This window comes from Convolutriloba macropyga, chromosome 8 (genome assembly GCF_964194025.1).
Source record: "Convolutriloba macropyga chromosome 8, txConMacr16.3, whole genome shotgun sequence".
NCBI lineage: Eukaryota > Metazoa > Xenacoelomorpha > Acoela > Convolutidae > Convolutriloba > Convolutriloba macropyga.
This window is the reverse complement of record NC_134475.1, coordinates 6,352,418-6,363,883: the sequence shown is the minus strand read 5'-3', so window position 1 is coordinate 6,363,883 and position 11,466 is coordinate 6,352,418.

Here is an 11,466-nt window from a genome sequence, read left to right as displayed (position 1 = left end):
TCGTATAGGATAAAAAGCAATACTATACAAAAGAAATACTATAGCAAAAGAAAACAATCTATTATCTTTTAAAAAATATAGCAAAAAATCTCATAATTGTATAGGGATATCAGGCACTAAATACACAAAGACAACCGACTATTGTCAGACAAACTATTCTCAAACGATTGGCAAGCAAATGGCTTCTTTAGTAGTTAGCTAATGTTTAGGTTGGGTAGCTTAAGGTCAATTGAAGGCGAGTGAGGTGAGCGCAGCTGCCTGTTTATCTTTTTACCTCGTTCTGGAGAACCAAAGGACGAAATGTCAAAAGGGTTAAAAAAAACTGGTCGAAACGACAAAAATTGTTCAAGTACAAAGCATTTTAAATAATAACAGCAAAGGACCAATATAAATACTACAAATTTTGTTTAGAAGCAAGGGTTCAGTTTAAAGGATTCAAGAAGGCACAGAAAATGTTTTCAATAACTGGGAACAGACTGTTTGAAGCAGTTATCACACCATGTGCTGTTTTGTTAAACAGAAAATGATGTGGGTTCCCAGAAATTTGAAGACGACTGTTTACCACCTGTTTGCTTAAGCATGTATCTCGCAGGCAAAAAGGCAATGAGTTCCATTTAGAAGATACATGATTAGAGATTTATTTAGAAGAGGAGGCAGATGACAGTTCCTCAAAAAAATTTTTTATTTTCGGTAAACAAGGGAAACTACTATGGTAATTTAAGCTTGCTTTGAAACATGTTTGCAAAACCCTGATGGAGTGGACATAGTACAATAAAGAGTGTAGCTCAATCAGCTGTTATTTACGTTATTACATTATTAGGTCTCCAATCAAATAATGATAACAAACGAAAAAAAGCACACTTCAAAACACAAAAGAATTTTTTCTAGGGAAAGCACCAAATGATGAACTGATCCGAAAGAGACAAAACTCAGATAACTGTAAAGGACTAATGACAAGCGAGCTCAAGTGCATGAGTATTACTGTTGTGGGAAATCTATGTTACAGTTTCAGTGGTTTTGACAACAACCAAGATATTTTTCAAAAGTTTTTTGAGTTGTGATTAAAAACAAAAACAGAGTCTTTGGCAAAAGCTAGGTATTTAAATTGGTTTGATTTTTGTTAACTATAGCGGCTGCAACTACTCAAGTTTTAGAATTGTTGAGTCAGTTATCATTTTCGCGCGAAAAGTTTTCAACCTCAGGTTCTGTTCGGATTTCAAATTCGACCTATTGATACAGAGATAGGTTTCAAATGTATTTTTTTTAAAATTAATAAATATTTTGTGGAAAAAAATGAAGCAAAATCGCTTTCTTTCTGATGACATAACAACAGATAAACCTAGGTATACTGCGAAATCATAACATTTACTTACTTGCGCTGTGAGGTTTTTAAAATCAAATTTGAAAAGAAGTGGTCCTAAGACATTTTCCTGAAAAACAACTTGTTTTTAGCTTTGTCCAACTAAACACGACTCCACTGACATATGCTAGATGTAACCGATCAGTTCAAAATTATATTATGCAGAAGTTGGAAAAGTTTGTGTATTATAATTTTTCAATGTGATTTGACATGACAGTGGGTCGAGGGCTTCTGATGAATCAAACAAAAGGAAATGAACGGTTTTTCCATTATCGTTATTATGTTGCATGACCCAGTGAAATATAGAAAAACGTCCTCGGTTGATAACTTTCGTCGGAAACCAAGCCCAAGTGGTGAAAGTAACTTCCTGCTCCCAATAAAACATTTGATGTGTTTGTGCATGCCTTTTTCTATTAACTTGACAAACGAAATAGTTGTCAACATAGGACAAAAGATTACGAGGTCCATGATGTCATTGTTTTCAGAAAACGGGTGTGTGACAGCTCTTTTGAGCATCGCAGGAAAAACCCAAGGTTTTTTACCTTGATTTAGAATAAAATTCAAATGGGGGCAAATTTTTCTTCACAATCATGAAAGGCATCTGCGGGTACTTTACAAGGACATTTGGGTTTTCAGGGATTCAGCTCCCGGACGATATCAACTCATTTTTTTCTGACACAAGCAAAAAAATGAGAGATATGTTTTAATCACAAAATATTTTGCTGCTTCATTTCTCTTACCGAAATAATGCGCTATGTACGAGAACGCAAATGCAAAAATTTCTGCAAATGTTTTTTAGTAATCCACCAACTCACCAAAAGAATTTTTCACTGCCGCAACCTTACAGCTTGCCTGTTTATTGCCCTAACAATATTCAATAAAATCTGGCGCTCTTTAGCAGTGCAAAGTGAGAGAAAACAGTTCCAGGAGAACTTCTACTTTTTCTCATTCAACACAATTGCGAGTTTGTTCCCTTTTTTGATGTATGCAGAACAATTTTCTGTCGATGAATTGAGGGAATTTTTTTGAGCTGTTTGAGGTAAACTAAAAATAACATTTGCATTTCTCTTTAAATCAGTATACCTTTAACAGTTTCCAAGTTTTTTTCAAAAGTTTTTAAGGGGTTCATGCTTAATCACTACAATTGATAGAAGGCAAGGGAGGATGATAATTTGAGCCATGGGAGAGCGGATAAAGATTTGCAAAACAATATTTTATTCGTTTTTCTTCCCTATAAAATCTTTGCGATTTGATGCTTTTTTTGTCTGATTAATCGTTGTCTTGCGCACACGCGTTGGTATACATGGATTAGCTATTTTGAAACCGTTCGGTTTAACTACAGAGTTCAATTTTTTTCTCAATAGGTTCAACCAATAGTGTGAATTTAAGAAGTTTGCAAGACGAAATATGTGTTACAATAAACAATGCTCAACAAATACATTATGGCATCAACTAGGAGGATTTTATGTTATTCAGAAGGATACTAGACTTGCAAAAAAATATCATCAACATTCAGCCCACATCATATTGTATTTTGAATGATAAAACAAGATCAAACCCTTGCATTCCTTAAAAGCTATTTTCAAAAGCATTACAGTTAACATTTTCTCCTTTGCATAAGGTACACTTATATCACATCTAAATAGCTCATTGGTATAGGGAGCTAGATTCCATAGGGCTTTCCTATATTCTGCTCCGAGCCAACTTTCTGATATAACCACAACTGAATTTGTATGCATATCGTTAAAACAAAATACTTTAGTTGCATACTCTTTCTGGTTACATTTTGATAGTTAACTTGAACAACGCGCAGGTTTAAATTATATTTCTCCAACACATTGAATAAGATTTGGTTTTCATTTCGAAGCCCCGCATTTTGCTCAATGTTGACACCGCAGTTCAATATTGGCTCAGCAAACAAGAGAACTCTCAATGCGCACAATGCTAGTTCAGTTATCCCAATATTTCACAAATCGATTTTCATTACTATTTTAGATGCATCAGAGAATAGTAAATTATCATACTATTGCAGCTTAAAGACAGTTTTGAACGAAGCTTTCTGTTATCCGGCATAAATAATAATTTTTGTATTAGCAGTTATTAATCTGGCAACATCTTCGCTCGGCCTCAAATCACGAGTTATTATCGAACTATTCACTCTCATAAAAAAAATTAACACACATTAATTTGTAATTTTAGTTATATTTCTTCTCCATAGAATGGTAATTAGTATACTGTTAAACAAATGTGGCAGTTAGCGTGTTTCGGCCTTCACCTCCACTTGGTTAGCAATGAAGTGTACTAACATCACTTCTAGTGATTACGACACCTGTTTTTTTCATCAGAATTAACCATTTTTAAGACGATATCATCACATGGCTCCTGATTCACACCAAAGATGCGCACTTTTTAACTACGACCGTTTTGTTCAATGCTGTCAGCCTCATATCGTCAACAGAGAAAAGGTATGGAGTTAAAGTTTGGAGAGAAAAAGAGCTTCTGCTCCCAGTTGCTTGTCCAGATGATGCAGCCACCCCCATTATCACCTGAGCCAGAACACTCAACGAGAGGACTGCTGCCTTCCTTCTTGCCCAAATTGATGAGAGGGTAACCCTGTATAACAAAAAAATGAGCGTTTACTTGCCGCTGCTATTTTTTTCTTAAATATGCTTTCTCGTATTGATTTCGGGAACCTTGCATTTTCTTAACATTTCGTTCGTTGTCATTCAAAAACTTTGACAGCCATTCAACGGATTCTCCGCCCAAAATATTTTGCTCTAAGAAGGTATCCAGCAAACTCAGTCCGATTGCATGTTGCATTGAAAACTCTGGGACTCGTTCGCTGAACAACATTTTGTTGTTGAGCCAGTGCGCAGCTACAAAAGTTCAAGACTAACCAGTAGGATTTGATGTCAGTGAATCGCATTATTTTGATCACAAACATAACGTTACTTCTCTGACCTAATAGTGACGGCTTTCGCTGTTCTTTTTTTCTCTAAAGTAAAATGTCTGTATCGTATAGTAAGATTTTACATCAATTTTTATTCTCTCCTTCTCTCTAGTTCTTTTTCAAGCTCATCTTTTTTTTCACCAGAAGTCCGAAAACGCAGCGAAATCAACGTTTTGTTTAATTCTTCACCATAAGTTCTCCTTTTCATAACACACACTTTATCAAACGGTACGGCGATTGTTTTTTTTTCCTAAAACCATGAAATTGTGCGCCTCTATCTATAGGCGAAATTGTGCTCACGTTTCGTCGTACCAATTTGCCGTCAGTTCAATTTTGCGCAATTTCTTACATCGATGTTCCTCTCGTGCGCCTCTGATGTGTTCCGTCAATATTCATTTAAATAAATTTTTACCAACGTTGTCTTTGAATTGGCTGATTTGGAACGGAACATTTGTTACAAAGCTATAAAATGTCAACGCCGTACCACGAAAACTACTCCACAGTAGTCTGAACTTTATCACAATAATTACAAAGTTATATAAAAAACTGAGAAAACCCATTCCCACTTTCTGAAATATTCTTTAAAAAGTAAAAAAAAAACGTACCAATAACAGCTGACTAGTTGAAAGTTTACACCATGGATCCCTTGACGCTAAACAGAAACTTTGCAGATTACAAAACAGAAACAAAACAAAGCAGGACAATTCTTGAAATACAACCCAAAGAAATGAAAGAAATTTTTAGAACTGCTGTATCTCAACGGCGTATCAATTAAGATTGGCCAGCTAAAGTTCTCAAATTTGGAGAAACTAATTAAAACAATGAAACAAATTAAACAAAAATAACATCAATGCTTCAAATCTTGAAGCTTTTACCTTGAAGGTCAAACTTCATCCACTTAAAAATACCCATGAACCCACACACAAAGCCTTAAAAGTAGTTGATTGGCCTTTAATGATGAAAAACTAAAGACAAAAAAACAATTAAAAAAAGAAAACTGCAGATTTTTTTGTCAGATTTTTTAAATTTTGCATAAATTATTATGTTTGAAACCATTTTTGTTGCCTGACTCTGGAATATCTCCATAACCATCTGAAAGACTTCGAAAAAATTAATTAATCCTTGAGCATCAATGAACTTAGAAAATGACAACAATTCCAAATTTGAATAACTTGGGAGAAGATTTTTTGGCCCCTGGGGTTAGATAACTAAAAAAAACGACAAATTTCGAAAAAAAAGTTCAAAACGGCAAAAATGTTAAACATTTAAAAGTAAAAAAAGTTCCATTATCACAACAAACAAAGCAGTAACAAATTATTAATCCCAAGAGGGGGTTCTTTTGCCATCGGGGCTGGAAAATTCAGATAAAGACAAAAAAAATTTTAAAAAAAATTTCAAAAAATTTTTAGAATTATGTGTATTTGCCATAGCAATTATGTCTTGCAAAAGACCTTTTTTCAACTGTCAAAGAGCTCATTTTAAAACTGGTCCTACAAAAAGTCGAAAATTGACGAAAATGCGAACAATTGCAATATTTCGGGCTTGATAACTTCTAAAAAAGACCTTTTGACCTTAATTTTGGCTTTCCCAGTAGCTTCGCCTTTCCAACCACTTGAATAACTACTAAACACGGCTAAGGGTCATTAAATAAACTTGATGCCTACCGAGCTTTATCTATTTATTGTGCTTTGATTGTTCAAAGTCGTGGAAGATAAGTGAAAATATCTTACAAAGAAACATAGCAGGATAAATCCTAAAACTAATCCACAAAAGTGAATGAAAATCACAGAAACAGTGTACCTGACCAGAAGATCAATTAAACAATGCCAGCCAAATTTTAAAAAATGAAGTTTTGAAACTAAAATAATCAAACAAACTAATCAAAAACATTACCATTGCTGAAACTCTTGAAGCCTTTAGCATAAAGGCCAAATTTGATACATTTTAAAAAACCCATGAACCCCAACGTTAAAAGAAGTATGTTGGTCAATGAAGGTAGAAACAATAGAGAAATACGACCGACCAAAAAATGAAGTTTCTTAAATTTACTTAAGTTTCCCATTCCATAACATTAAACAATTTTTGTGTCTCTGAAATCTGTCCAGTAACCCCATCAGCAAGATTTAAATAAGTTTCATTGACCCGTAGAGATCAATATGACAAAGAATTTCAAAAAAAATTGAAAACAATGTCAAATTTCTTTTAACTGAAGCTAAAATTTGTGATATTAATTTCTTCAGAACAACTTCATTGTCATTAGACGGAGACAAAAATTTGAAAAAAAACCCTAGTTTTATCACAAAGTCGCAAAATTGGTGATGTTAAAATCCTGAAAACTTTTTCAATACTCGTAGCAACTATGCAGTAAGAAATTATAAACTCAAGAGGAGGGTACTTGGCCGCTGAGGCGAGAAAAATTGAACAAAAGAGACATTTTCAAGAGTCATTGAAAAAAAATTTGTAAACTGGGTTAAAAATTGAAACTCATTGTAATATAAAATTTCTGAAAACCCTCCATTGCCGCTACAAAATATGAGGTAACCTATAAAAAAACTCTGAAAGAGTTTTCTGGTCCCTAGACCTAAAAAAAACTTGAAAAAAATTACAAATGCTTTCAAATCAATTGAGAAAATATTCAAGTTTTATGAAAATATGTGTAAGGTTTGTGATATTAAAATGTTAAAAACGATTGTATTGTCACTATTAACTATTCAGTAGCCTATTATTGAACTGCAAAGGATGTTGCGAAGCCCCTTAGGCTTTAGAAATTAAAAAAAAATTTTGAAAAAAATTGTATCAGTAAACGGCTAAACTTCTTGATAATAAATTTTTGAGAAATATGGCATGGCTCCAATTAACCATGTAGTAACATTTTTTAAGTCTTGATCGAGGTTCCTTGTCCACTGGGGATAGAAAAACGCTAAAAACGACAAAAACTTTTAAAAAGCGTGAAATAATTTTAAGGTTTACCAAAAAAATTACAAGAATTCAATCAATTCTTGAAATTCTTTATAATGGCATTTGAAATTATGAATTAACCTATTTTCAATCTCCTAATGAGATTCACTGAGACCTGAGGCAAAACTTGAAAAAAATGCAAATTTTAGTATCATTTTGCGAGTTTATCTTTGCAGTACCAAAATATATTGCTCATAAAATGGTCAAATAATTTTATTTTGCAGAAGATCTTTATTAATTTTGACACATGAATACATCTTGCAAAAGACTTTCATGATAACGTCAATTCACAACTTATTAAACATAAAACTCGAAAAACGACAAAAAAACCGTGAAAAATTGCGCCATTTTTATGGGCTCCAAAACACCTAAAATTACCTTTTAACCTTGAATTTGGCATTCACAGCAGCTGCACCACTCTGTGAGCCCAAAGGACTACTATTTCTCGCTTTGGGCCCCTAATGAAACTTAATTCCCACAGAGGTTTACCTGTTTATCCGGTTTTGAAAGATCAAAGTCATCAAAAATGATAGAAAACACCATACAAAAAAGACAGAGCACCAATACAAACCAGTTCTTTGCTTGTAGAAGTCAACAGGTGATATCAATTTACAAAACGTTTTCAAACAATTTTGGTAGATTAAATAATAACTTAAAAATCAGATTTTTATCAGATCAAATTCTCCTATTAGAGATCATATGAAAGCTTTTTTTAAATTAGACAATGAGCTTGCGCTGCTAAAAATGCAAACGCTACGAAAAAAAATCACTAAAAGCAAAATGATTGTCAAACAGCCAAACATTCATAAATCATCGAAAACAAGCTTGTTACTTTACTTGGGTCAAACGTAGGCTCAACAACGTCCAATGAGATCAGGTAGATTAAATTGCACAGTCATATCAAGAGTACAATTTTTGAAAGCAACGTATCTTAAAACAGGCAATGTAATGACTACAAACTAAAACTATGAAATCGCTTAAATTTTGCGTGATTAAAAAATCTATAGCTCCTGGCAATAATTCGATTAATTAAAAGGAACAATAAGTGCAAGCAGCGAAAATTCAAAAAATTTTCTTCCATTTCAAAAAAAATATGTCACAGCAAAAATATCATTTGATATCGAAATATAGAGTTAGTTCATAAAAACAATTAATACTCAGGCAAGACCAGCGGTCAAATACAACACTAAAAATGAGCAAAAAATGAATTTGGTTTGTATTGGTGCTATGTCATTTTGTCAGTCGTTCTCAGAAATTTTTCCTTCATTTTGAGTGTTCAAAACGGGATAAATAGGTAAAGTTGATCTAGCATCATATTTTAATCGAGGCCTTTAGATTGGTCTAGTAGTCACGCAAGTGGATATTGTGGTGCAGTTGCTGGGAAGGCTTTATGACATCTTGAAGCTCCAAAAACTGGGCAAAAATAAATAAATTGATAACATTTTTGGAAACAACAAGAGGCACTCTCAAGCCCTTGAACATTTCCAGTTGCGTTTCATTAGAGAACCAACAAGATTTGCCATAAAAATACTTAAGAAGGAGATTGAAAATGAATTAAAAAAAGCAGTTACAACAGTTTCGACAACATAAAAAAAATTACTTTGAGCTCTTCTTAAAATTCCAAACCCACTACTAATATTATACTATTATTGGGGTGAAGCAGAATAAATCCATTTTCAAACTGCAGCAAAATCTTGAGAATCTTTCTTCTATTTCAAAAATATAATTTCAAAGCAAAATTATCATTTGATACCAAAATATTGAGTTAGTTCATAAAAAAATCAGTACTCAGGCAAGACGAGCGGTCAAATACAACACTAAAAATGGGCAAAAAATGGGAAAACTGGAAAAAAACATTGGATTTGTTTTTTTAAACAAAGTTTATCAAAGTTTTTGGATCTTCTCAGTTTGTGGCCCAGTTCTTTATTTTCCCTCTAATTACAGAGCACGTGCTATTACATAGTAAAAAATGTAAAAATTTAGCCCGTGCGTCGGCGGCGGGGGGATGGAAATAATATGCACCTACTAAGTTGGGATTGCAAAAACGGAAAAGATCGAATTTTTTATATTAAACCTTACAAATAAATTCAAACATTTAAACAGCTGCAATTATGCACCATCAGATATTAGCGCAATCATTTATACAACTTCATCGTCATCAATTACGGCCGTCATTTAAACAGCTTAAAACACTCCCGTGCACAATTTAAAATGCCGAAAAGCTGCAGTGCCAGAAGTCAAAATGCCAGAAGTTGCTACTTAGCCAGAAGTTGAATTTTGTTGACTTTCGTCATATTAAAACGTGCGCGTTTCGTGTTTTAAGCATGGCAAAGTGACTATGCAGAAGTCACTTCGAAATTTTGACTTAATATCTCGAACAGCCTCGTGGTTCTCAATAAACGCCAGAAGTTCTCAGTGACTTCAAGCAGTGTCACTTAACCATTACTTCAATTACTCGCTATCAGAAACATTTAAACAGACTACGAGAAATACACCTAGTAGCCTTCATTATTATTTGCCACCTCCAGACGCACGTGCCGTTTTTTTTTCATACTTATTTGCAATGTATTGGCACTTATTCAGTAACTGGGGGAGAATAACGTACTAACAGAGAAGATTTCTAAAAATCCTTTCGAACTGACTGCGAAATCAACTACGGTTTCATCAAATCTATTGATCTTTTGGATCTATTCTGTTGTGCCCCCCAGCTTAGTGAGCATAAATTTTTTACAAAATCCAGGCGCACGTGCTATTTTTTTACATTGTAACGTGCTATATTACAAAAAATAATTTGTAATTGGGGGTCATAAAAAACATTCGGGGGGCCGAAACAGAATAGATTCAAAAATAGCACGTACTCCTGGGCTGGATAAAAACATAAGCCCACTAAGCTGTGGGGCAAAACAGAATAGATCTGATCTTTTACTATAGCTGCGAAGATGCAAGCTGAGGGTATGTATATTATGACGCTCTTGATTTTCTTACAATCCAAAGAAAGTGTATTGTATTGCTACTCTTTTTTTTTGCAAGTTAAAGTTCATCTGCCATCAATTTTCATTTGCGGCCTTTAGATAGTTCTAGTAGTCCCGAAAGTGCGTATTGTGGTGCAGTTGCTGGGAAGGCCTTATGACATCTTGGAGCAATAAAAAAACTGGGAAAACTAAAAATATAGGTAGCATTTTTGGAAACAATATGAAGCACACTCAAACCCTTAAATAGTGCCAGTAGCGTTTCATTAGAGAACCAACAAGATTTGCCATAATGATACTAAAATAGATATTAAAAATAACTTCAGAAAAGCAGTTAGAACAATTTCGACAACTCAAATATACTTGCTTTGAGCTCTTCTCAAAACTCCAAAGCGAGTATACTAGTAGTATACTACTAGCGGTCGAAGCAGGATAGATCCGTTTTAAGGGTCTATTCTGTTCCCCCCATTGTTTTTTATGACCTGTTACAAATTATATGTTGTTATATAGCACGTTACTATGTAAGAAAATAGCACGTGTGCCTGGGGGTCATAAAAGATTTATGCTCACTAAGCTGGGGGCGCCAAAACAGAATAGATCCCGTTTTAAAACTATATACATGCCAGATTTCAATTTTGGAAGTTCATGTTTTTAGCAGTAGTTTACGTAACAGCTAAAATCACTTCCAAATTCAGATTTATATCTCAAACTGGTCTTCGGTTCTCGATTAATACCAGATTTTTCATTGACTTCGTCGGAGTCACGTAACATACACGCGCTACTTAAAAAATAAAGCGAAAGCAGATTGCTACAATAATAAATAGCAACAATTGTGACAAAAAAGCAGCAGGAATACGTTTGCACGTTACCACGAAAGCACGATGACGCATGACGTCACGTGACTTCTGAAAAGCCACGCAATCAAAATTTGAAGGTCAGTTTTATATTGCAGGATTTCACGTTACAAAATATTCAACATAACATCTTTTTTTATGTTTATGTGCAAGATAGCTTCTAACATTGATGATCATCTGGAGCACAAAAAAAACAATTAACAATCAGCACCTTCAGTTACAGAGGAGGGGTCTTTCGAATCTATTATTTTTTGCCCCCTCCCCCCTCTCTCTCTCTCTCCAAGTGTTTTTTACGCCCCGTGTTACAAATTATACGACATATTGTAGAATCAAAAATACCACGTTCGTGATATAAGCGCACTAAGCTTGGGGGGG